Below are 24,949 nucleotides of genomic sequence, written 5' to 3'. Positions count from 1 at the left end.
TAGGAGTGAAGGACACTGCCCATTGCCAATGTTGTAGTAAAGTTTAACCACTGCTCTAATCTTTTCCTCACTCATAAAGAATGTGGGGGCGTTATCTTGCCTCAAGCTGCAAAATACCGGTATATTGGGCCAGCGAGCCCTGTGTAAGGTCCTTGATCCTGGCCAGAGAACATAGCATCTTACATCACGCAGTTGTTTTAACAGAATTTGCCCATCCCTCACTGTGTCTTCCAGTTAGCTTCAGAAATGGAGATTTTGCAGTGGGGAGTCTCTCAAGATGTACATGTGGGTGTTCTGATGAAAAGTGACTTTGGCATCACGGGGCTACAATGGAATTAAGGATTCATGAGAACGCGGCAGAGGGAGAGAGGGAGGAACCTGACAGAATGCAGAATTAGTCACAAGGGAAATATAGGCAATGCTGTGAATTTAAAATAAGCAATGCCTTGCCTTCTGATGTTGCTGATCTATAAATATCCCCACCTAGGAAAAATAAGGATTCCTGTTGAAAAGAAAGATCAGAGCAGAAGGCCAGTGCTAAGATATATATACAGCTATTATGCATGTAAATGAAGGCAGCCTGCTAAAATGCTGAGCCATTTCAATTACCGATATTTTTTTCATTTGCTGTAATTCTGATTGGAGTTAGAATTGCAGTCGCCATGCCACGAGGCCATAAGTTCATCCAGAAAAGCTCCAGCATTTATGCAGCTGCTCATTTGTGGATTTTAATATTTTACTTGGATGAGAGTCTCAAAATAGTCATTACCGTTTTTCAGTATAATAAATTTTCACATTAACATGGTTCAGCAGAAAGCACAGCCTGAAGAAAGGCAAAGGGCTTGTCAATGGAGCTTTGATACGTTTTTGCAAGCAAAATAGACCAAATCATTAGCCTATGTTCTGTAACTGATCACAAGGCAATCATGCCAGTGGGTGGGAATGTAGGCATTCTCCCAGGATATATATGATATAAATAAAATGCTGGAAGTATAAACTTCTTTAAACAGCTGGAAATACTTTATTTTAAATCTGATGAAAGTGGGTGGGTGGGGGTTTGATAAATCAATCCAATAAACTGCTTCAAGAAAGCCACCACTGCTATGTTGTTCTTCAAATTGAGTAATACTTATATTGTATTTATACATAAAAATATTCATAATTATATTTTGCATACCACCAACTGCAAGTCTTAAAAAGTGAACTACTTAAAGACACCTGAGCTGTCCAAGTCAGGCCTGATACAGGGACTGTATGATCTGCCAAGGACAATGGAAAGTCCAGTATACATGCCCTTCTAGTCCATCTTTTACAATGTCCATGAGAATAGCTAAGGTGTACAGCTTCTTGTACATTACATAACTCAAACTGGCATTCACAAAGCAGGAAATTTCCCAGCAGGAAATTACCTTAGGAGCCATTTGTTTTCTGACAGAAAGGCCATTTTCTGTTGGGAAAATGTCTGGAATTTTCTTTAGCATCCATCATTCATAGTCACCCAACCATTTTACATAGGAAATGAAGCATTAGTTAACTCTCATTACAGCTGGTGAAAGTAATTCTCCTCCAGTGTTTTACTCCCCCCTCCCCCCGCAAAGTTACCTAGCGAGGCATGAAAGAAATTAAAGTCCAATCCAAAATCTCTCTTGCCTTCCTAGAATCGTTTTAGTTTCTTTACCGCGCTGAATTTAACTGGACATAATCACCCCAGCAGAGGGAACCCATTGAACCTGACCATCAAGCCATTTCTACTGATTGCTGCCAGGCCTGGTCAATTCTACACTGAGTGGCATTTTTGCATTCACTCACATGGTATTGGTCCATAATGGCAACATTATCCCATTGTGTGTGAGGCCTGCTTGCAGGCAGAAATGAAGTTATTTCTCTGAAATGGTGCCAGAAATCCCAAACTATAGGCTCTGTGGGGAGCATTAAAGGTCATCAAGGGAGTAGCAGATGAAACTCCACTCACACACACACACACACACACACACACACAACACAGGGCATATTACAGAATGCCAATCATCCCTGACTGCCTGGTGCTGATGGGAGTTGGAATCCTATAACATCTTGAGGGCCACAGGTCCCCCACCTCTGGGCTTCCTGTTCTTATTCTGACTCTCAGCAGTGTTTGTTGGGTAATTTTGTGCCCCCCCCCCGGTAATAATAAGTTCATTTGCTCAGTGATTTATTTGTGAGAACCCATTCTCCAAAACCATTGCATGTGCCTATGAATCCTTGACCCTAGTGATTGTCCCCCTTACTTTCGGGGGGGGGGGGGCGGGCAGCGTAAATACACAACTTCTTCTATGTCAGTTCTAATTCCTGTGCAACCACTGTAGTACCCCCCAAGGAAAGCAGTTCTAAACAACACTCGCATGGCCTGATTTAATGAAAACAAATTATAGAACTGAAATCTGGCTCAAGCAGTCTGTCTTTGACTCATCTTCCTTAGCCCAATTAAGTCAAAGTCAGGCAGAGAATTACCAGCAAAGTGAATGGCATCTGATTAAAGGGGAACAAATTCAAAAAAAAAAAAAAGAGAGGAAAGAAATCGTTTTTCCTTCTGTATCATGTCACGCATTCTTATTTTTTTCACATTTTGCTAATTCAATCTTACCAAGCTGCAAAACCACAATTTATGCTGATTCTCTGTTTTCTTCTTTGGCTCGCATCCTTCCAGGAAGGCCAGTCTAACCTTGTGAAACCTTCACAACCGAAAAGAGATTCTATGGTAATCCATAGCTGAAATTAAGTCCTGCAGGCACAAAAGTAAACTCTCTTAGGCTGCAATCCTATGCTCACTTGCCTGGGAGTAAGTCCCATTCAATTCAGTCAGGCTTAACTCTGTAGAAACCTCTATAGGATTGCACTACCTTTATTTTGCCTAGTTTTTCCAGATTTCTCACTCTCTTTGGAACAAAATTCCACATCAATTGCTCATGCAGGAATGAAACTCAGAATTAAAGTTCTGTCCCGACCGACGCAGCCATACATATGACTAAGACAGTGAAGCAAGAAACCAACTAGGAGAATTGAAGACAACTTGGATCAAATTGTTGAATAGTGAAGGTTAAGAATATGACTCACTACTGGGATAGTGTTTTTATTGCAAAACTTAATTATCTGGTGCAGTGCTCCTAAAGCTATCTGATGTGGTGGACTGGAAATGACACACACACAGACAGACAGACAGACAAGTGCCAGGGACTAGTTCCATATTTGGTCCCTGAAGCATCCCATCCTGGCTTGGCTTTGTTGGAGTCTCTGTGAACTGGTAGTTGATGGCACAAACTGGCACCAGTCTGCAGACCAACCTAGTCCAAATGGTGACACAGTCTGACCTTGTGCACTGATTCAGAACAACTGGAAATGTTGTTTATAAGTACATTGTACCCTCCCTGACCTATCCCTACAGATCCTAATGTTCAGCTAAATGTTTATACTGGTGCAAGGATGGGACCCTCAGTCCTGAGTTCTTGTACAACAGTCTTAAAGATCAGAGGTTCCTTAGAAGTCTGAATATACACTTGCACCCAAATTAAACTACACCTGGAATTCTAATGAAAGCCAGTGTGGTGTATGGGTTAGAGTGTCAAATTACGAGTGGGGAGACTCAAATTCAAATCCCCACTCAGTGATGAAATTGACTGCACAAGTCTCTTATCTCCTACCTCGCAGGGTTCTTATGATGATAATATGGAGGTGGGGAGAGAAAACCTTGAGCTCTTTGGAAGAAAGGTAGGATAGAAATGTAAAAACAAACAAATGAAGAGATAATGCAACTCAGTTTGATGTGATATCAGCTTGGAAAATGTTCCAATTCTGAGAAATCCTGAATACTATTGTAATGTATAATTTCAGGCCCATTCCAACATTTTGTTCTGGGAGAAATCATGACCTGTTCTGTCTCAAGGCTTAACACAGCTCTCCTTACCACTGCAGGAAGGAAGCAACAAATGAACTAGTTGGTAACTTGATTGTTCAGTGTGCTATCTCCCCAGCTACCCGCTATACCATCAGAAAATGTGATGAAATATATGTGTATCAGCGCAAGGCACAAAATGTTCCTGCTTACTCTGCACCATTCTCACAAAACTGTGTAATAAACCAGGAGAATAATGGACTCCAGGAGGTTCCAAAGTTGGTTTATGCATGAGAAATCTGCACAAAATCATAAACAAGCATAAAACAAGCATTCTTCATGCTCAATTGGGTGGTGTACTGGGAATGCCATGTGCTCCTGTGCAGAGGTGCTGCAAGTTAGTAAGATTGCTCTGTAGGAATTAGGTTCTGAATTGGGGCTATTAAGTAAGGAATCTGTACAAACAGATAAATCTAATTACATTATTTATTTATTTTCCCACCCAAACAAATTCATATTTTTAGATAGCTTCCATGGGCAGCATAAACTGGAAGAAGCATGGTGTGCAAGATAAACAACAGAACATTTGTGGACCTAAAAGACAAAATGTAAAAAAGATTTAAAGAGACTGGAGACATATCCCATCAGAAATGATTTTCTCAACAGCTAATGTCTCCTTCAAACATTAGCAGCGTTTTTATTGTTGTTGTTGTTGTTTTGGGGGGAGATACCATTTCCTCCAAATATTTTTTCCCCTGTACTTGCATATGGCACAACATGATATATCCTCCTAATTAGTTCCCTGATTTCCCCATATGCTTAAGCAAAATGTGCTTTTCTTTACTGATGAGGAAATAAAACTAAAATGCCATTGAAAGACAAGAGCAAAAGGGAAAGGACTTACAATATTATACATTATTAACATAGCCTGTGTAAACAACACCAATTTTTATAGATGCTAGTCAGTATTGCCTTTCAGAAAGTAATTTTTTCTGTTTACTCAGAACCTGTGGGCACATAAATTAACCTATCAGTCTTCAGCTGTCACATGTGCTGATTCTTTTATTCTGTTTGTTATGTTATGTAACTTCCCATCTACCCTGATGGGATCTAGGATAAATCACAACTTGATTGTGGCTCAGGGCTCTTAGTGCTGTGGTGGATAGCTGAAGGAAAAGGTCAAGGAAATCGGCAGCAATTGAGAAATAGTCGGATTCCATTTTGGGGGTCATTAGGAACAGAATTGAAAATAAATCTGCCAATATCATAATGCCTTCTTACAAATCTGTGGTGCAGTCACACTCAGAAAACTGTACAGTTCTGGTCATCGTCTCTCAGCAGAGCAGGAAAGATGCCCAAAAAAGGACTCAAAATGAGCAAGGGCCTGGAGCAATTACCTGATGAGGACAGGTTACAAAGTTTGGAGTTTGTTTTTAGTAAAGGAAAAAGGAGAGTTTGTGGAGGGCATGGCAGAGGTATATAAACATGCAGGATGTAAAAAAAGTGGATAGGGAAATGTTGGCATTGCCCAGCAGAATGGATGGGGGAGGACATAATCTGGTACTGCACAATACTGTAATGCTTCTTTAAGAGCTGGAAGGCATATATTCCTCTTGGAACCTGACTATCAGAGCTGAGACTTTTTGATTGATATCTTGCTAATGAGTCCTGCTGTTTGACCATCATTTTGGCCCATTACTAATTCACAAACCTTTCCCATTTACAATGCTGTCAGTATTGAACCCTGTGTAAGCGCATTTCAGAATGTTCCCATATTTAGCTCTTGATGACTAGTCTCGGCTAAGCAATAAATCAACAAAGAGCGTACACGACTGTGATGAAATTACCACCACCAAGGCCAGTGTAGACATAAGAAGCACCCTCGGCTGAATGGCTCTAGTCCAGCCTTCTCAAATCTGTTGCCCTCCAGATGTTTTGAACCAGCACTCCAATCATCCCAGACCATTGCCCATGCCAGCTGGAGCACTCCAAAACATCCCGAGGACCCTCCTGACATTTTTTTTTAATTGCTGCATTTAAGAAAATAATTTAAGGTTAGAAATACCAGCCTTCAGAACATTAAATTATGGTGAATTTTAGAGATCTTAAGAAGATTAGTTGTATCCATACTGAGTCTTCAAAATATTTTATGGAGTTAAACAGTATAGCCTGAAAGCATTTATGAAGTTGCACAAACTTTGAATGTATAAATGTATATTTTATTCTCTGAGTGGGGTTCCATTATATATATTTAGTAAAGTCTATTGTTTGTTATGAAGATTCTGTGTGTCAAGCCTGCCTGTGTGTCAAGCCAGCCCCACCCTGACTGTAACACAGAAGCCCTTTCTCCTAATCCAAGAAGTATGGGTGCTGATCGTATCTACAATGGTCCACCATGGGCTATACCTACCTACCTTGTGGTAAAGTGCAGGGCCCTGCAGCCTAGAACCCTCACCATATGCCCATCCAGAGAGTGACAGATGATGGGGACAACAGCAAAGAAGAGGAGGAGGAGGAGGAGTTTGGATTTGATATCCCGCTTTATCACTACTCAAAGGATTCTCAAAGCGGCTAACAATCTCCTTTCCCTTCCTCCCCCACAACAAACACTCTGTGAGGTAAGTGAGGCTGAGAGACTTCAGAGAAGTGTGACTAGCCCAAGGTCACCCAGCAGCTGCATGTGGAGGAGTGGGGAAGCGAACCCGGTTCACCAGATTACGAGTCCACAGCTCTTAACCACTACAGCACACTGGCAAACAGGCCTGGCTTCAGTTCCTGGGCTCGCATGGGCATTCTGGGGCTCACCAGAACTGATGCTCATCACTGCAACATTCTCTTTTCTTCTTTTTAAAAACATTTTATAGTTAGCAGGTGGGCAAATGCAGGATTGCAGATGCTTGTTTTATTGTTTTTTTTTTACTTTAAAATGTATAATATTTTATTATCTGGTAAATGTGCTTAGCATTGGGGCATCAGAGGCAAGCCTCATTTTATCCCATGTAGTCATGATGATGAAGCTATAGTTTAAGTGAGTTTTAAACAACTGCACATGCTCATTGTATTTCATATTCAGATGGGGTTGGGAAACTTTTTGCTTGGCTTGGGGGGTTGGCTGTACTAAAATAACAGGAATGTGGAAGCAGCTGTAAAACCTGGAATGGCAAGGGGATGCACAGAGAAGTGTTAACTGTAGCATAACAAGTGAAGAAATACACATTACTATCTTAAAGGGGAGGGGGTTGTAAGACCATTATAAGCCCAGATTCTAAAATTGCCTAACAGTGCCGCTGACTGAGTAGCAAGAGAAAAACAGATTGCACATGCTTAGCAATAGTCTCTTGTACTGTTATTTGATTTCTGTGTTCCAAAACTGAGCCCAGCTGCTCAGAAGGATCCTAGAGATTGGTGAGTACTGGCTGTTTTTCTAAGGGTCAGATAGGTGTCTGCATGCATTTGTAACCACGAAAACTATCAACAGTTGCATATGTTTCACCGGTTTTCGTAAGGAGGACACAAAGATGCAAGGATTGGATGTTTGTCAAAATAAGAAGGATTAGCAGACCAACCCTACGTGTTCTCAAACCTAATCCATTCCAGAAGTATGTTCCAAAACCAAAGAGTTCCAAAACCAAGGCACGCTTTCCCATAGAAAGTAATGCAAAACAGATTAATCCATTCCAGACTTTTAAAAACAACCCCTAAAACCGCAATTTAGCATGAATGTTACTATCTAACGAGACCATTGATCCATAAAATGAAAGCAATAATCAATCCACTGTACTATAAAATAAATAAAACAGTATTGTGGATGATAAAAAATAAAATTAAAAATTTTCTTACCTGCACTGATGATAGTCATTGTTTGGATGGGGGTTTTTATCCATTTCCTCTGTCACACAATCAATCAATCAATCAGTAGCAGAACTGGGATCCAAACAGTCACAAAACAAATTAACTGAAAAAACCTCAAAACAAAAAACGCAAAATAAATAGCAACAACAAAGCACCAAATATAAGCTCAAAATATCATGTTAGAACACTGCAATTGGAAATGGAAGGCTTGAATTACATTGAATTACAATGGGGGGGTGCAAATTAGCAGTGCAACAGGAAACACAGGGGGATGGAAAATGGAGCATGTTCGGCTTCCGAAAAAGGTTCAAAAACCACAACAGCTACTTCCAGTTTTGCAGAGTTCGGGTTCCAAGTTGTTCGTGAACCAAACTATTCAAAAACCGAGGTACCACTGTACTTAAAAGTAAGTCCCACTGAGTTCAAGGGAGTTTACTTCAGATGAATGGGTACAACAGCATTGCAGTCTTATACTTTTTAAAATAAAAACTAGATTCTGAAATAACCTAATATTTTGAACCTTTGCATGCATGCATGCACACATATGTGTATACTTGTGATGTATACATATGTTTTGTCTAAATACGGCAAGCGGTCAGGACCTGCATATGAATAGAACCAAAACACGCCTTTCAAAACAGTGTGAGTGGGCATGGGGGTACACTACTGAATAGGTAGATGCCAGATATGATTAAAGACTCATTAGCATCTAGAAAATGTTAGACTCACTCCTTTTCAAAGGCTTAGAGTTTTGTGAAACCTGTAAATGAGTTAAAGGTCTAGGGAGCTGGCAGAGCCTAGATGAGAAGAGGCTTTTTAATTATAATAATAATAGCAGCAGCAACAATCCTACTATAAAATTTAATTTGGAACTGTGGACTAAAGGCATAGCAGGGTTATACTGCGTGTTATCATAAATATACCTTTGTTTAGCTTGGAGCTGTTTCTGTAGAGATTGATTGAAACATCCATTGAGCTCAGTCATGATTCCTACAAGGATGGAATATAAATTATAAATTGAGTGATGCTGTTGAAAAAATTAATCAATAAGGACGCAGGCAGAGAAATCTAACATGTTGCCTTTTTGTGCAAACTATGAATTTCATTCAGTTTGGCTATATCAAAATAACTTACAAGCCATACAAACAGGGACTAGTTTTGGTGGTTCACAACAGTGTGTTTTTGATGTATTATTCTTTCTTAGAAGAAGGTTGCTGGCCATAAGCATATCATTTCTTTTCTTTGTTTCTTAAAAAACAAAACAAAAAAGGTTCATTGGGAAGCATTTCCTGACCTTATTTTTTGCGTGTCTTCAACAAATGGAATTGAGATTTCCAAAGTTCCACTCTCCCTCTTTAAAATAAAATGAAATAAATGATGAACTGTAATTAAAATATAAATTATTTAAAGCCCGTCTGCCGGCATAAAACCTGGCAGGCAATTCAATTCAGGGCGTACTCCAGGGACTTTGGGTGGAAAGCGGTGGAAGCAAGAATTTTATGAAACCTGAAAACAAGCTTGAGGGCTCAGAAGTTGGTGGTGCCTGGATGAGAAGAGGCAATTTTCAGCTTAATGATCTGGGCAGGGAATCATGTTACACAGCTGTGTGTTTCTCTTACGGGTTAGAGGTGAATCCACTGCCTCTGATAGAGAGCTGCAGACAGACAGGAGTCACCTAGCTACTGTTCCATTTCCATGCATACAAATAGTTGTTGTTGGTTTGGTTAAAGAATAAAAGGAGAATTCCTTGGATGCCTAGATCCAGGTTTGGGGCAAGCACTCTTTGTTGAGAGAGCCCCATCAGAGATCTAAAATCACAAAACATGCAGCAAAGTAAAGCACTGGAAATATAGCCTGTGAAAGCTTTGAAATATCCCCTTCTAAGTTCTTTCCAAACTTTCCTACTTCCCTTAGCACAGAAAGCCACCACACATTCGGTAAGTTAAAACTTACTTACAAACTCTTCAAAGATCAGATTCATGTGCTTTTCCATACAGCAACAAGAAAAGACAGGCAATACAACTTAGTTTCAAAAAGTGGTAATGTTTCTAAATTATTTGTATAGAAACACAAAGGTGGCTTGCTAAAGCCATGCAGTGTAGCCTTAGAGCAGCATCCCAGACATCCTTCTTGGTAGGTTCACATGGTGGAAGGAAAAGAACAAAGGGTTTGGTAACCCTTACTCCCTTAGCTAGGAGTATGACCTAGCTAAGACTGGCAGGACAGCTGACTCTATGGTCTTAACCCTTTCAAGCATTAATTAGAGTTAAGCATGTTGGTTATATACAGTTAGATATATCGCACAATTGTTTCTTGTGGGTTGTGGAACAGAGCCCTGCAAGCATTCTGTGAAAGAGTGAGAATAGTGGGGAGGATTCCTAGGTACTCTTTTATTCTCCTACTGCCAAGGAGAGGGAGAGAGCAGGACCAAAGCTTAAGGGGAGGACAGTTTACCCACTCTCAAAAAACATCCAGGGGTGCCTGGCTTGAGCTGCAATTACCATGATAGGGAAAATGGCATCAAATTGCAAACCACGCTTGAGAATATTTATGTAAAGTTATTTACATGATAACTTTCTATAAGTAAATGTACTGCTGCAGGCAGGAGCAGAGAGTGTTAAAAAGTTATAGGGAGAACAAGAAGATCCCTGCTGGATCAGACCAATGTTATCCTTAGTCCATAAACCCACTATACCTCTGGTGAGCTGTGAATGTTGCAGGCATCTGTTCTACCACAGTGACAGGAAATGTGGAAGTTGTCCCACCAAATCTTCCTGAAGAATGGAGGTTCTGGCTTAGGTAAAGGTAAAGTAAAGGAACCCCGGATGGTTAAATCCAGTCAAAGGTGACTATGGGATGCGGCACTCATCTTGCTTCCATGTCGAGGGAGCCAGCATTTGTCCACAGACAGCTTTCTGGGTCATGCGGCCAACTGCTTCTGGTGCAGCAGGACACTGTGATGGAAACCAGTGCATGGAAACACTGTTTACCTTCCTGCCACAGTGGTACCTATTTATCTACTTGCCCTGGCGTGCTTTCGAATTGCTTTGTTGGCAGGAGCTCAGACAGAACAATGGGAGCTCACCTCATTGTGTGGATTTGAACTGCCAACCTTCTGATTGGCAAGCCCAAGAGGCTCAGTGGTTTAGACCCCAGTGCCACCTGCTTAGCAGTTTCTCAATGGCATGGAGTGCCTTTTATCAGCTTCAGCTAGTAACCCAGCTGCCATCCTTTCTGGACAGGGATAGCCTAGCTTTACTTGTCTAAGCTCTGATAACCTCCAGGTTAAACTGTTGCAATGTTTTGTACATGCAGCTGCCTTTGAAGATGGTTTGGACGTTACAGCTAGTAGCTGAGGTGGCTGGGGTACTGTTTCAAAACAAAAAATAATAATTTTGTTTTGTCAGCACACTTCTTTTTATAACTAACAAGTTTCTAAAACCCATTTGGAGGCTGAAAAATCTAGCTGTAGAACTGATAATTATTTTAGCCCCTCGGGGAATTTGTGTGCACTGTAATTAAAGCTGTTTTCTGTTTTTAATTAATGACTATTCCTGGATAAATGGTAATGTTAATAATAAGTGATATCTATTAAACAAACCCAATAAAACCCACTCTTGCATTAATTATGCTGTAAATTTCCAATGAAAACCAACGTTAGGTATAATTTAACTTGCCCAACATAGTTTTGCCTTAAAACACAACAGACAAATGAGATAACGAGATTTAGAATATTTTAATGTTCACATATATTTATTGGAAAATGTAGTTAAATATATGAGTGTCACCTGATGTACTATGAAGCAGCCCTTAATTCTGACGCCACACTCATCCATGAAACCTCTAAAACAGGCTTCCTCAAACTTGACCCTCCATATGTTTTGAGACTACAATTCCCATCATCCCTGACCACTGGTCCTGCTAGCTAGGGATCATGGGAGTTGTAGGCCAAAAAGAGCTGGAGGGCTGGGTTTGAGGAAGCCTGCTCTAAAACCTACCTCCACAGTATGGATGTCGCTGGAAACCACATGAGCAGCAAATGCTGTTGTCCTTTTGGGCTTTCCGTAGATACCTATTTGGCCACTGTGAGATCAGGATGATGGGCTAGATAAGCCATTGGCCTGATCTGACCAGCTCTTCTTATGTTCTTAATGGGTTTGTGCCACCCACATGTGCAGAGTGCATTTTTCTCTCACTGGGTAGCTACTATTCTATCCTGTTAGATTTGGGGGAAAGTTTTCTTGTAGATTTATATTCATATGTTGTATGAGGGCATATGACTGAAGCCCAAGACAGTCACAGAAGAATGAACATGACCATTTGGCATTTTATAAATTAACGGATAGCTCTTGCTATCATATTCCAGACAAATTGCAAACAAAGAGGTTGGTGTTCAGAAAAATCTATCCAGTATTTAAGGGAAGATAAGGGAACGCAGACTGATCCGGCAGCATCTGTGTTCCTGACACTTTTCAGCAGTTCTTGTAGCTTCAGTTGCATCTACAGAGGAAGTGGCCTAAAAATGCATTTTACTCTGTATGCAGAGGACAATGGCAAGAAGACTTTTGAAATATGTGCTGTGTTACTTGTCTACACCTAGCTTAATCATAACCCTGCCTTGTTCTCATGACAGCATAGATTCTGTCCCAGGAGCTCAACCAAAGTTTGTGGCAGTTGTTTCAGTCAGCCTATCATGTGCCGATATTTTTTTCTTCTATTGCACCTTTCCCCATTCTTAGCCATTTCAGCTCAAATGTTTGGCTATAGGGCACGTGCTAGCTGATTTACAGCGTGGGACTGGAATGCCACTAGGATATCTGATCTTTAAATATAAGATGGAAACATAACTATGGAAATTGTGATTTCCTGTGGCAGGTCTTTTTGGCTCATTCCAGCAGACTTTTCAGAGGTGAAGGAAAGGAAAGGAGCAATTTCTCGGGAGGATACTGCTGGTGGTTTGGTACACCATAGCTATTTTTCCAGCTTGTCAATTAAGTTTGATGTTAGGCAGTTCTTTAGGAGGCATTTTTGGGGAGGATAAATAATACCTCTGTGTGGCCCAAGCCAGAGCACGATGGCAAGTAACAGAAACTGCTAAGATGGCAGCAATGGAAGAACTTGAATAACCTGAGAAAAAAGAGCCCAGAGGAGAAACTGCTTGCTCTCACTCCCTCTTTCTCCTTGATTTGATTTGATTTTGTTTGGTTTCTGTTTTATTTTTTGCCTTTTTTCAAGACTGAGAGTTCTTGAAAAAAATAAATCCTCTAAGTAGCTTATGGAAGAAAGAAGTAAAATTTCAGTGTACTACAGAACAAAGTGCTTTTTTAAAATGACATTCCAAAGCAAATCATTGATGTATTCTTGTTCAAACAACAAATCTCTTTGTTGCCTGCTGACTTTTTATTATATTTAACAATTATATCTTACGATTTATATAATACAGTTGCTATTGTATTTGATATAGTAAATTATATTTAGTTATCTGTTGCATTGATACCTACCCAAGGAAAATTTCAAAAGGGCATATGAAGAACCCTGCTGAAGTAGGCTGGAACTCATCTAGTCCTGCCTTCTCTTTCCAAAACAGATCCCACTAGGAGACCCACCAGCCGGGCCATCCTTTTGTATACCACAGCAACTGGCCTTCAGATACATACTGCAACCCATTTCAAAGAAGCAATATCACAAGCCCCACATTTCTTATATACGATTGGGTGTGGTAATTCTTGCAGGAATGATGATCGCAATGATCACATTTATTACAGTGGTACTTCGGGTTAAGTACTTAATTCGTTCCGGAGGTCTGTTCTTTTTTTAAAAAAAAATATATTAAGTTTTACACAAATATCTCCAATTAACAATTTCCCAATTGACATATTTTCATCTTTTGGACTTCCCTCAGCTTCTCTGACAATCATCCGTATTTAAATTTATTATCTACGCATTTTCCAAAATTCATATCGCCTTTAAAATACCTTTACCAACATATTTACATTTTTGCAGTATTCATATTCTTTCACAAAGCTTCTTTAAAATCCACTAGCGTTGTTTGCTCATCACATATACTCTTCAAATACTCAGAAAATTTTCCCCAGTCCTCAATGAACTTGTGATCTCGTTGGTATCTTATTTTTCCAGTTAGTTTGTCCAGTTCTGCATAGACCGTTAACTTCATTCTCCATTCCTCAAGAGTCGGTAGTTCTTCCTGCTTCCATTTTTGGGCCATTAATATTTTCGCTGCAGTTGTTGCATAATGAAGTTTATGGTCCTTTCTATTTATTTCATTTCTTGTTATTCCTAAAAGAAAGGCTTCTGGTTTCTTTACAAAATTATATTTCAACATCTTCTTTAACTCCTTATATATCATCTCCCAGAACCCCTTCACTTTCTTACATTCCCACCACATGTGAAAAAATGTTCCTTCTTTCTCTAGGCATCAGCCTCCGGAGGTCTGTTCTTAACCTGAAACTGTTCTTAACCTGAAGCACCACTTTAGCTTTACCAAGCATTTCCTAAAGGGACATGGAAATGTTGCGGTTGGAACTACCAATACATGTGTTAAGATCACTCACCTGTGTGCACATGTGCACAGGTTGTACGTGTGTTGAATGTCATGAACAGCCCTTACATCTTTTTATTTAACGAAAAGGAGGAGGACATTTGGATAAAGGTCATAGATTTAGGTAGAGGTGTACCTGCCTGCATCTATTCTCCAATTAAATCACTCCTGAAGATCCTATTATCTACAGAAGGGACAACTTCCAAACTTAAGTTTTTATCTCCATGGGTAGTGAGATCTGGTGGGGATGGTTTGGGAAAGGATTGCAGAGGATTAGACTCCTCTCTCCTTTTTTATTGGAATTATGGGGAAAGTATGATTTATTGAATTATTGGTAGAAACTCTTCATCTGCTCCTCCTCCAGAAATAATTTCACGATTTCTGCAAAAAAAGCCCTGAGGCCCCAACATTATATCTCTCTAACAAAGTCAGCCATAATTGGGCTTGGGCTTGGGTTGTTGTTGTTTTAATTGCATGTTGAAAAGTTCAGACTTCACACATCTAAACTCTAGAACAAAGTGCTAAGAAAACATAGCTGACAGTACATGTTAGTGATAAACTCCTATCCTGTACTGTGCCATAAGCAGGGGCGCAATTTAGGGAGAAGGGATGTCTTTTCTGATATTTCACAGGAACACCTGAGGAGAAAGACATATTGCTATTATGAAGTATAACCACAAAACATAATGGGTGATATCCATTGTCAGCCATACTTAGAGTGGATCCATTTAAATCAATTGTTCATTGATTTTAATGTGTCTGCTCGGAGTATACTTTACTTAGGTATCACTCAACAAATGCTTTAAAACAGGGTAGCCAACATGGTGCCCTCCAGCTGATTTGGACTACAAATCTCATCAGCCAATGGCCAATGGTCAAAGATGATGGGAATTGTTTTCCACAACATCTGGACTACATCACATTGGCTCCTGAAAAACATTGGTGTTTGTAATGAGAGTAGACCTGTGAACTTTCCTACACAGCCATCCATATTTCTAATCTATTTGATTCATCACTGAAACTGATGCAATCTTGTAAAGGAGGATATAGAGGTAAACCTCAAGATTAGTTTGTGTTATAAGTTTTTGTTTATTTTTTTTCTATTGCTGGCTGTATCAAATTTGAGAATGAAATCTTTGAAAGAAATAATCACCGCAGCAGGGTGATTCCCCAAGGGCAGGGGAAGAAATGAAAAATAATGGCATTGTCTCTAATGTGCAGGGAATGCAGATGAGGCTACCAAATTTCCTCTGGACCAGCTATTGCTATTAATTGTGTTGGAGGGGGGGCGGCGTCAGATCAGCCCAACAAGCTCAGTGATAGTCTTTTAAAAAAATGACTCTGAAGGTTGGACTCCCAAGTCCCATCAATCCTAGGCAGCATAGTCTGTAGTCAGGGATACTGGAAGCTGAAATCCAAAAGTATCTTACAAGTTCCCCATCCCTGCTCTACATATTTGGAGCAGGGAGGGGAAATCCAACTTGTATGAAAAACCAAATTCTGGGAAAGGGGCAGATTGGCTAGAATTTATGCACAGTTTAAGTCTTGTATTTCCTTGGTGAAGAATGATGGGGTAAGTGAAAGAGTGAACCTAACTATCTCCATTATTCATCCTATACCATGATTAAGGAATTGCCATGGTAACAACTTGTATGCATCAGTCCTCGTAGTAACTAAGCCAACAACAGCCACCTGCACAAGTTACAGTTCCCCTTGAATTTTATTATCCTAAATTGAAATCTCTTTCCTTCTCCTAAAAATGAAATCATATGCTTCTTTGTTTTAATGTGCCCTCCCCCTACCAAGCTGTTTTCCCATTGAGATCTCTGAAGTAACCATGCAAGGGCAAACAAACAAACAAGAAACCCTACAATCATTCTTACCCAGGGGTCAGCAAACTTTTTCAGCAGGGGGCTGGACTATATTTTGGGGGGGAAACATGAACGAATTCCTATGCCCCACAAATAACCCAGAGATGCATTTTAAATAAAAACACAAATTCTACTCATGTACAAACACGCTGATTCCTGGACCGTCCACGGGCTGGATTAAGAAAGTGATTGGGCTGGATCTGGCCCCCGGGCCTTAGTTTGCCTACCCATGTTCTTACCCTTCAATAACTAGTGAACTTTTTAGAAGGAGATAGTTATAAAGCTTATTTCTCTTGGGAAAGAAACTCACTCTTTCTCTCCCACCGCACCCCACGACCAGATGTTTGAAAAAAATCACTTTCAAATTCAGAGTGTTTCTCCTTTGTACTAAACCCTTTTGCAGTGCTGTGCTTTTAAAATGGCTGCTGAAACAATATACTATCCTTAGAGGGGAAACTGGCCTTCTCCATTGGGTTTTTAAAATAATGAAATTATGCTTCATTCAGAAATACCTCTGTAAACTTGGAAAAGGGAAATTAAACTTTTCCTTTAGGATTACTCTGTCCATGATTCTATCTAATTATATGATACAGTGAAAGGGTGAAAGGGTGTGTGTGTGTGTGTGTGTGTGTGTGTGTGTGTGTCGAGAAATGCAGAAGTGATATCCAGGGATCAGCAGTGAACTTTGATCCCACTGAAATCCTTCTCAGAATTGCCAAAGGCTTTAATGAGATCTGGATTTCAAATTAACATGGTCGGGCCATAATATAACCCTTCAGAGGCCTCCTATGCAATTTGGATACTTCACCCCAGGAACCTGCTGCATCAGGAGGCTCGATATCATCTCATTTGTGGGTGATTATTTTGATACTTCAAGGAAAATGTGCCATTCATTCAAGGACATAAAGTCTGGCAGCAAGCTCTAAGAGGTATAGTGAAGGGCCTCCAAAATATTTTGTTCCAGTTCAATGTAGAAAATAGAACCACAGCTCAACTTCATGTTCCCTCCAGAGAATATAAAAATGAACTAGAAAAAAGACATTGTGTCCATAATAAAATTCACAATGTCTGACGGGAGAGAGAGAGAGAGAGAGAGAGAGAGAGAGAGAGAATATACGTACATATTTGGTTTACTAATGCATACCCTCCTAAATTTCTCCAATGAAAATAGGGTGCACCACCACCCATTGAGTCTCCACAGAAAATAATCAGTCAAGACATGTTTGAGATGAAATAAGGCCACAACTTTATTGATTATAGATGTAGAGGTTGACATAGGCATTAGGTATAACCATTGACCTCCAGCCCACCTGATGGAAGAATTTCTGGCAGGGTCAACCTGGAAGCAGGGGAGTCCTATGACATACATCAAATAGGAACACCCCTGTGGGATTGCCGCCTTGAGGAGTGCTAGTTCCTACCTGGGCTTTGGACAGAAGCTACACCTCCCGGATCTCTTTAATGGGATACCATTCTCTTTGGAAGGGCAAGTGGAGGTTACAACCTCTTCTCCAACCAAACCTAAGGCTTACCCATTGCCTAAACCATCAAAAGTTGTGACGATTGCTATGTGGTAGGCAAACCAACAGGCAAGAGCCAGCTGACCTGGAGGGAAATACAGAGACAAACAATGTCCATTGAAAAGTCAAGAACAAAGCAAGCCTAACACATAGGGAGGGAAGGAGGGAGATCTGGCGGCAAACTGAATGTTCAGCCATTGGCGCAGGGCGGGTCTCTCAACTCACAGGCATGGCTGTGGGGAGCTGCAGAAATGAAATTATGGGGAACCTAGTTGCACAGGTGGAACTCTGCATGAGGTTCTCTGGATCCAAGCCAATGTCCTGGACTGCAGTCTAGGGCAAACATTTCAGTCAAACATTATATATCAATTCATAAATAAATAAATAAGCAGAGAATTATATCAACATTGCTGTCCTACCAGCTCAGTAACTAAATATACCTGAATTTAATGACTGCTGAGAGATGCATGCTAAAAATGCTACATAAACCATTACTTTTTGTTTGAATGGTCTAGCATTACCCAGCTGGAAGGGATTTTGAGAGGGGAGGGATAATATAGCAGTGAAAAGGTAATTCACAGATTATTTTAATGTTCCAGTACCCAAATGAGGACACTGACTTGCATTTTTTTAATGTAGTCTTTTCCTTAGCACTGAAGCTTTTTTCTGCCCGCCTGACTAATCCATAAGACTACAATAGCTTCCAGCTCACAGACAGAGTCTGGCGTCAATTGTTACATAAGGACTCAATTAACTGAATTTTGTGGGGCTGGTGCTAATAGGAAATTAGTGATAACACCGGCAGTGTCTGAATCTATCATAGGCAAAGAAGGCTTTCCCACAACCATTTGGTGTCATATATTTAATGTTTACCATTTCCCTGACCAGTATATTTAAATGAGCTGATATAGAATCATAGAACTGTAGAGCTGGAAGGGATCCTGAGGGTCATCTAATCTAACCCCTTACAATACAGGAATCTCAACTAGATCATCCATGACAGATGTCCATCCAGCCTCTGCTTAAAAACCTCCAAGGAAGGAAAGCCCACCACCTTCCGAGGGAGACTGCTCCAATGTTGAACAGCTCTTACCATCAGAAAGTTCTTCCTGGTGTTTAGTTGGAATCTCCTTTCTTTGTAACTTGGAACCATCTGTTCACATGCTTCTTTCCTCCTGCACTTTCAGATAAGAGTTTGGACTTGATATCCCGCTTTATCACTCCCCTTAAGGAGTCTCAAAGTGGCTCACAATCTCCTTTCCCCTCCCCCACAACAAACACTCTGTGAGGTGAGTGAGGCTGAGAGACTTCAGAGAAGTGTGACTGGCCCAAGGTCACCCAGCAGCTGCATGTGGGGGAGCGGGGAATCGAACTCGGTTCACCAGATTGCGAGTCATGTCAGTCAGAAAAATATTATGGGAAATCTGTTTCAGACACTATATAATATAAGACAAAATTTGCTCTAGAATAGGAAATTAGGGCATTGCTTGATGCTCCCGAACGCTGATTACTTTCTGTGTGTAGTTATTGGTTCAGTGGTAGCAGGGGGGATGTTAGTGGCGATGCAATTCTATTTTCAAGAGGAAAAGCACACACAAGCTATTAAAATTTTAACACACAATAACATTATGAATGTTTTATTATTGTTGTTGTTCTTATTTTGCCACCATTGTGTTAATCCTTGAGCCAGCCTCAGCCAGCCCTTGAGTCATCTCCTTGGGGATGTATGAGATCCCTGGCCTGCAAGAGTTTTTCTATTCTCTTGAGTGAAGAAGCATATCCTGAGGAGATTTCACCCCTCCCATACCCAAGAATCTCCTGAGAATCTCCTGAGGTCTCTGCTGACTCTACAGAGAGGAGGAGCAATGTTCTGCTCTCTACTTAATTAGTCAAGTGAGTGAATCTGTGTGTGAGAGAGAGTCAGTCAGTGTGTCGGAGAGAGAGTGCAAGAGATCGTGTTTATAGATAAGATTGCTGCTAAGAGCAGCTGCAGGCACTCAGAATATAGCATTGATTTATGCTCAGAATATTTAGCTCTGTATATAGTCTTGTATTATAGCTGTAGTTATAGAATAAAGGAGGATATTTTACAGAGCTGCTCTCCGAGTGGTTTATACTCTGCAAGACTGCAAAACACTGCTGCGCAACGACTGTATTATTGAGACAGTGAATCCAGTGCTCTCAGCTCCAAGCTGTGAGTCCACAGCACTGTGACCTGTTCCTGTGGGAAAGGAGGTCTCTGGCAGTGCTACCCAGCTCGCCTAGCCCAGTCGGGGCTGTAGTGCATGAGTCCAGTTGGTACACTGGCTCAAGGGCGATGCTGACATCGGTTATGGGCCCAGTCATCTGACCAGTCGTTGTTCCAGTCATCCCAGTCGTCCCAGTCGCCAAAGGTGTCTGTTGCTGATCGCTGGACGGCGGAACGGAAGCTGCATGCTGGACTGATTTGTGGTGCCTAGAAGCAGAGCTGTGTTGGAGCAGAGTGCTCAAGCTGCCGCTGTTGCTGTTGCTGCTGCTTGAGGTATGTTGCTGACTGCCAAAGAAAGAAGATAGCATCCCTGTTTGCCTGTTAATTGTGCTCTGAGTGGGAGAGAGAGTGGCTGAAGAAGTCCAAGGCTTTATCTGTGTTTGCACGAGGGAAGTGTCTTGCTCTAAGTAATAGCAGACATGGCCTGTGCACATTCTGGCCAGATGGCTCTATCCTTTCCCCTCCTCACGCCTGAAAACTATGCAGTTTGGCAAGTTAAGATGAAAGCGCTTTTACAGAGGGAAAAGCTATTTCACACGATAGAAGGTGACCCTCCAGATAAAGATGATGATGATTGGGCTGAGTGGCATGCTGCAGATATGAAAGCCCGAGGGACAATTGTTTTGAGTGTTTCAGACCACTTGCTGGTAAACTTAGAGGGTCAAGAGACTGCACAAGCTGTTTGGCATAAGTTGAGAGATATGCATCTGAGACAAAATGCTGGTTCCAGTGTGATTTTCTTCAAGAAGCTGTGCGGGTTACAGTTGCAGAAAGGTGGTGATTTGCCTAGCCATCTATCTCAGTTAAAGCGTCTCAGACAGGACCTTGTTCAGCGAGACCTGGCTATTTCAGAGGCTGTGTTTGCAATGCTGATGATAAATAGCCTAGATGATTCTTATGATGGAGTAGCTGCCCAGATTTCTACAATGCCTGGTGTCCGGCTAACAGAAGATTATGTGTCTAGCGTGCTCTTGAATGAGTGGGATCGCAGACAGGCTGTTAAAGAAAGCCGGGACTGTGCTGCTAAAAATGTGCTTGAAAATGTGCCTGAGTTTTCAGCAGGGGAAGGTGAAAGTGAAACTGCTGCTGTTAAAGCACTAAAGTTGAAGCGGTGCTTTTCATGTGGAGTACAAGGCCATTTGAGTTTCCAGTGCTGCAAGAAATCTTCAAAGAAGAAGGGAAACTTCAAAGGCAGAGGGGGAGGAGGACGAAATCCCCAAGCACCTGCTACTTCAAAAGCCTTGATTTCTCGCTGCTCTAGTCAGCGTGGGCGGAGTTTCTTCGTGATCGACTCTGGCTGTACCAACCACGTAGCCAAAGATAAGGATCTCTTTGTTCAGCTTGAGAAGCAAGAGAAAGAAATTCATCAAGCAGATGGGACAGTTCTCACGAGTGAGGCTAAGGGAACTGTGTTCTTAAAGAGCCTGAATGCAACTATTAAGAATGTCCTGTATGCGCCTGATGTTCAGGACAATTTGTTGAGTGTTTCCCAGCTTGATCATCAGGGTTTTAAGGTGGTGTTTGCTAAATCTCACTGTGAAATTCATCGAGATGGCAAGCTCATTCTATATGCAAAATGTGTAAATAGTCTGTATCAATTGCCTTTTGTTTCAGGTACAGGTACTGCAGAAGCAACTGAGAAAGAGTGTTGCAATTTGTCTATTGATAAGAATGAGAAGTTGCATGATCAATGTATTCATTATTACCACCGTGTTTATGGTCATTTGAATTTCCAGGCTGTGGCAAAAATGCCTGATTTGGTTCAGGGTATGAAGCTGAAAGAATGTCCCTACCACATGAAATGTGTTTCTTGTGCTGAGAGTAAGGCAAGGCAAGCTCCCAAAGGTACAGAGTCTGGGAGAGAGGCCAAGAAACCATACGAAGTCATTCATGCAGACTTAGTGGGGCCTCTAGCGCTCTCTAGAGGCAATTCAAGGTTTTTCCTGGTTTTGATAGACTCCTACTCTAAATATGCATGGGTCTATCTGCTGCAGAAAAAGTCTGAAGCCTTTACTAAGTTTCGTCAGTTTTGTAAATGGCTCAGGAATGTACATAATGAGAATGTACATTGTTTTTTCACTGACAGGGGTGGAGAGTTTTGTTCAGAAGAGTTTGAGGCTTTTCTTTCTGAACAGGGCATTGAGCATAGGACCGCCACGCCCAGATCGCCCTGGCAGAATGGTTTATGTGAGAGAATGAACCAGACCCTGCAGCAAGGAATCAGAACACTGTTACATGATTCGGGGCTGCCCAATCCTTTTTGGGCTGAAGCTCTTTCGTTTTTCTGTTACGTGTATAACAGGAGGTACCAGTCTAGTGTAGATTGCACCCCATATGAGATGCTTCACGGAAGGAAGCCATGTGTGAAGCACTTTAAAATTTTTGGTTCGGAGGTTTGGGTGCACACCTCGCAGAGTGACAAACTGAGTAAGCGTGGAGAACATGGTGTTTTCCTAGGATATGAGAAAGGGTCTTATCGTGTCCTGATCACAGACACGAAAACCATAAGGCTGACCAGGAGCATTGACGACAATCCACAGTGGGACAGAGTTGGCGTTTTTCAGTGCCATCCCATTTGTGATGATGGTGCAAAAGGGGCAAAGAAAGTTAAAAGGGAGGCAAGTTCTGATGTGATTGATAATCCTGATGCCAATGTAGATCCAGATGATGGCACAGATTATCAGAGCCCAAAAGCCTCAGGTGAGTCTGACGCTGATTCAGACTTAGCAGCTTCATATACTTTAGCTCCCCATTCTCCCAAAGAGGAGGAAGCACCAGAACAAGAGGATCAAAAGGTTTTGCGCAGATCTGAGAGAACAACCAAGGGGGTACCACCGAAAGGGTTTTCTGAAGAGTTTGCAAAGGCTGCGGTCACATGCAACTCTGGTGGGGTTTTTAAACCTAGCATGAAGTGTGCTGAGAGTAGTAGCACAAAACGCTGCATTTATTTCCTTACCTGATATTAGAAGGAAAGCGTGTATTTGAGTTCTGAAAATGGTTTGTTCAAATCTGCTTAATTAGAAATGTTAATTTGTATTTGAGAGGAAGAAATGTGTGTGAAGATTTTTCCAGAAGCTGCTTATTCATTTGTGTGTTCACAATGTGTATTTTGTGTAAACTACAGGTTGAGATTTATGTTTTAACTCTTTCCTAATAGACACAGAGTGGTTGAAGTAACTGTTTAATGATGTGATAAAGTGTCTTAGATAAGGGGGGAGAGAGATACCTGCAAATATGTTACCAAGGTTGTAAGCAGAGAACAACTTTTGGAGTGTGTGTAAATTGCAGTTATGTTAAAGATTCTTGAATGGTCGGATGAAATGGGGGAGGATGAGGAGATTTCACCCCTCCCATACCCAAGAATCTCCTGAGAATCTCCTGAGGTCTCTGCTGACTCTACAGAGAGGAGGAGCAATGTTCTGCTCTCTACTTAATTAGTCAAGTGAGTGAATCTGTGTGTGAGAGAGAGTCAGTCAGTGTGTCGGAGAGAGAGTGCAAGAGATCGTGTTTACAGATAAGATTGCTGCTAAGAGCAGCTGCAGGCACTCAGAATATAGCATTGATTTATGCTCAGAATATTTAGCTCTGTATATAGTCTTGTATTATAGCTGTAGTTATAGAATAAAGGAGGATATTTTACAGAGCTGCTCTCCGAGTGGTTTATACTCTGCAAGACTCTGCAAAACGCTGCTGCGCAACGACTGTATTATTGAATTAGTGTATCCGACTGTATTAGTAAATCCGGTGCTCTCAGCTCCAAGCTGTGAGTCCACAGCACTGTCACCTGTTCCTGTGGGAAAGGAGGTCTCTGGCAGTGCTACCCAGCTCACCTAGCCCAGTCGGGGCTGTAGTGCATGAGTCCAGTTGGTACACTGGCTCAAGGACGATGCTGACAGATCCACCCACTACATAGCAACAGGCGTCATGGTGGTGCTGCGCTGCTCACCTGACCTGACCTCCCTCCTTTTTGTTTTGCTGCTATATACCAGGATGGCGACAGGCACGGAGCAAGTGAGGTCAGCATGATGTCACTGCATTCAAAACATTCTCTTATATTATTTAGTGACAGCCTTTCCCAGAACCCTAATCTGACTGTCCCTGGGGTTTGGGATTTACTCTTGAAGAGTCTGGAGTGGGGAAAACAATCAAAATGTCTAGAGAAGGAATGATGCTAAAGCAGCTGCCCCAGGAGAGGAGGCCTTCTGAAACACCACTTATTAATCAAAGTAATCTGGGACCTAGGAAGAAGCAGGAATGTGAAGCAATGAACCTGGAGTAAAGCCTTACTTGCAGAAGCTCACTAGATGTCTGCTAGCACCTTATTCAATCTCTTAGTCAGGCATGACATGCATTGAAGATACAAAACATGCCTCCTTTGATAACACCCCTTCCCCTGTGATACAGTGCAGCAGTTCATATCAAATCTTCTTAAGCCTAGTTAAAACACTTTCCTGGGCCAATGACTCTATTCCTATGATAACGTAGGGAGGACACCTCCATCTATCATGCTGATAAATTAACATGAGATGTGGACGTTCCACCTAGCGGCTAGAACCATGCATTTCTCCCGCTTCCTCTTCTGAGGGTGGTTTACATATACAGTGGTACCTCTGGTTACAAATGCTTCGGGTTACGAACTCTGCTAACCCGGAGGTAGCTGCTCCTGGTTGCAAACTTTGCCCCAGGACGTGAATGGAAATTGTGTGCTGGAGGTGCATGCACATTTGCAAAAGCGCACCTCAGGATAAGAACGGTTTCAGCTTAAGAACGGACCTCCAGAACGAATTAGGTTTGTAACCAGAGGTACCTCTGTGTGTCTATGCAACCTACACCTCCGCTGTTCTCAAAGACACTAAGTTGTTTGATTACTTAAAAGTGTAGCCAGTCCATAAAAGCAACAATCCTATGGGTCAACCAATTGCTTTATGATATTTTCATACGGCAACAGGATGAAAGAAAAGGCACACACCGACATCCCCAAGGATTAAGTAACAATAGCAGAGCCCCAAAGACAGCTCTCAGTGATGTAGC

The 24,949-nt window shown here is 41.5% G+C and overlaps 1 long non-coding RNA gene across 1 annotated transcript in view; it reads left to right on the top strand.

The window, feature by feature from the left end:
- The window catches only part of LOC310851363, a 690,313-nt gene that overhangs the window by 561,765 nt on the left and 103,599 nt on the right, over nt 1-24,949 (top strand). The window lies entirely within an intron of this gene.

The sequence above is a fragment of the Podarcis gaigeae genome (assembly GCF_964106915.1).
Source record: "Podarcis gaigeae genome assembly, chromosome: 1".
NCBI classification, from domain to species: Eukaryota; Metazoa; Chordata; class Lepidosauria; order Squamata; family Lacertidae; genus Podarcis; species Podarcis gaigeae.
Note: the sequence above shows the minus strand (reverse complement) of the source record. Positions and strands in the feature narration are given on the sequence as shown.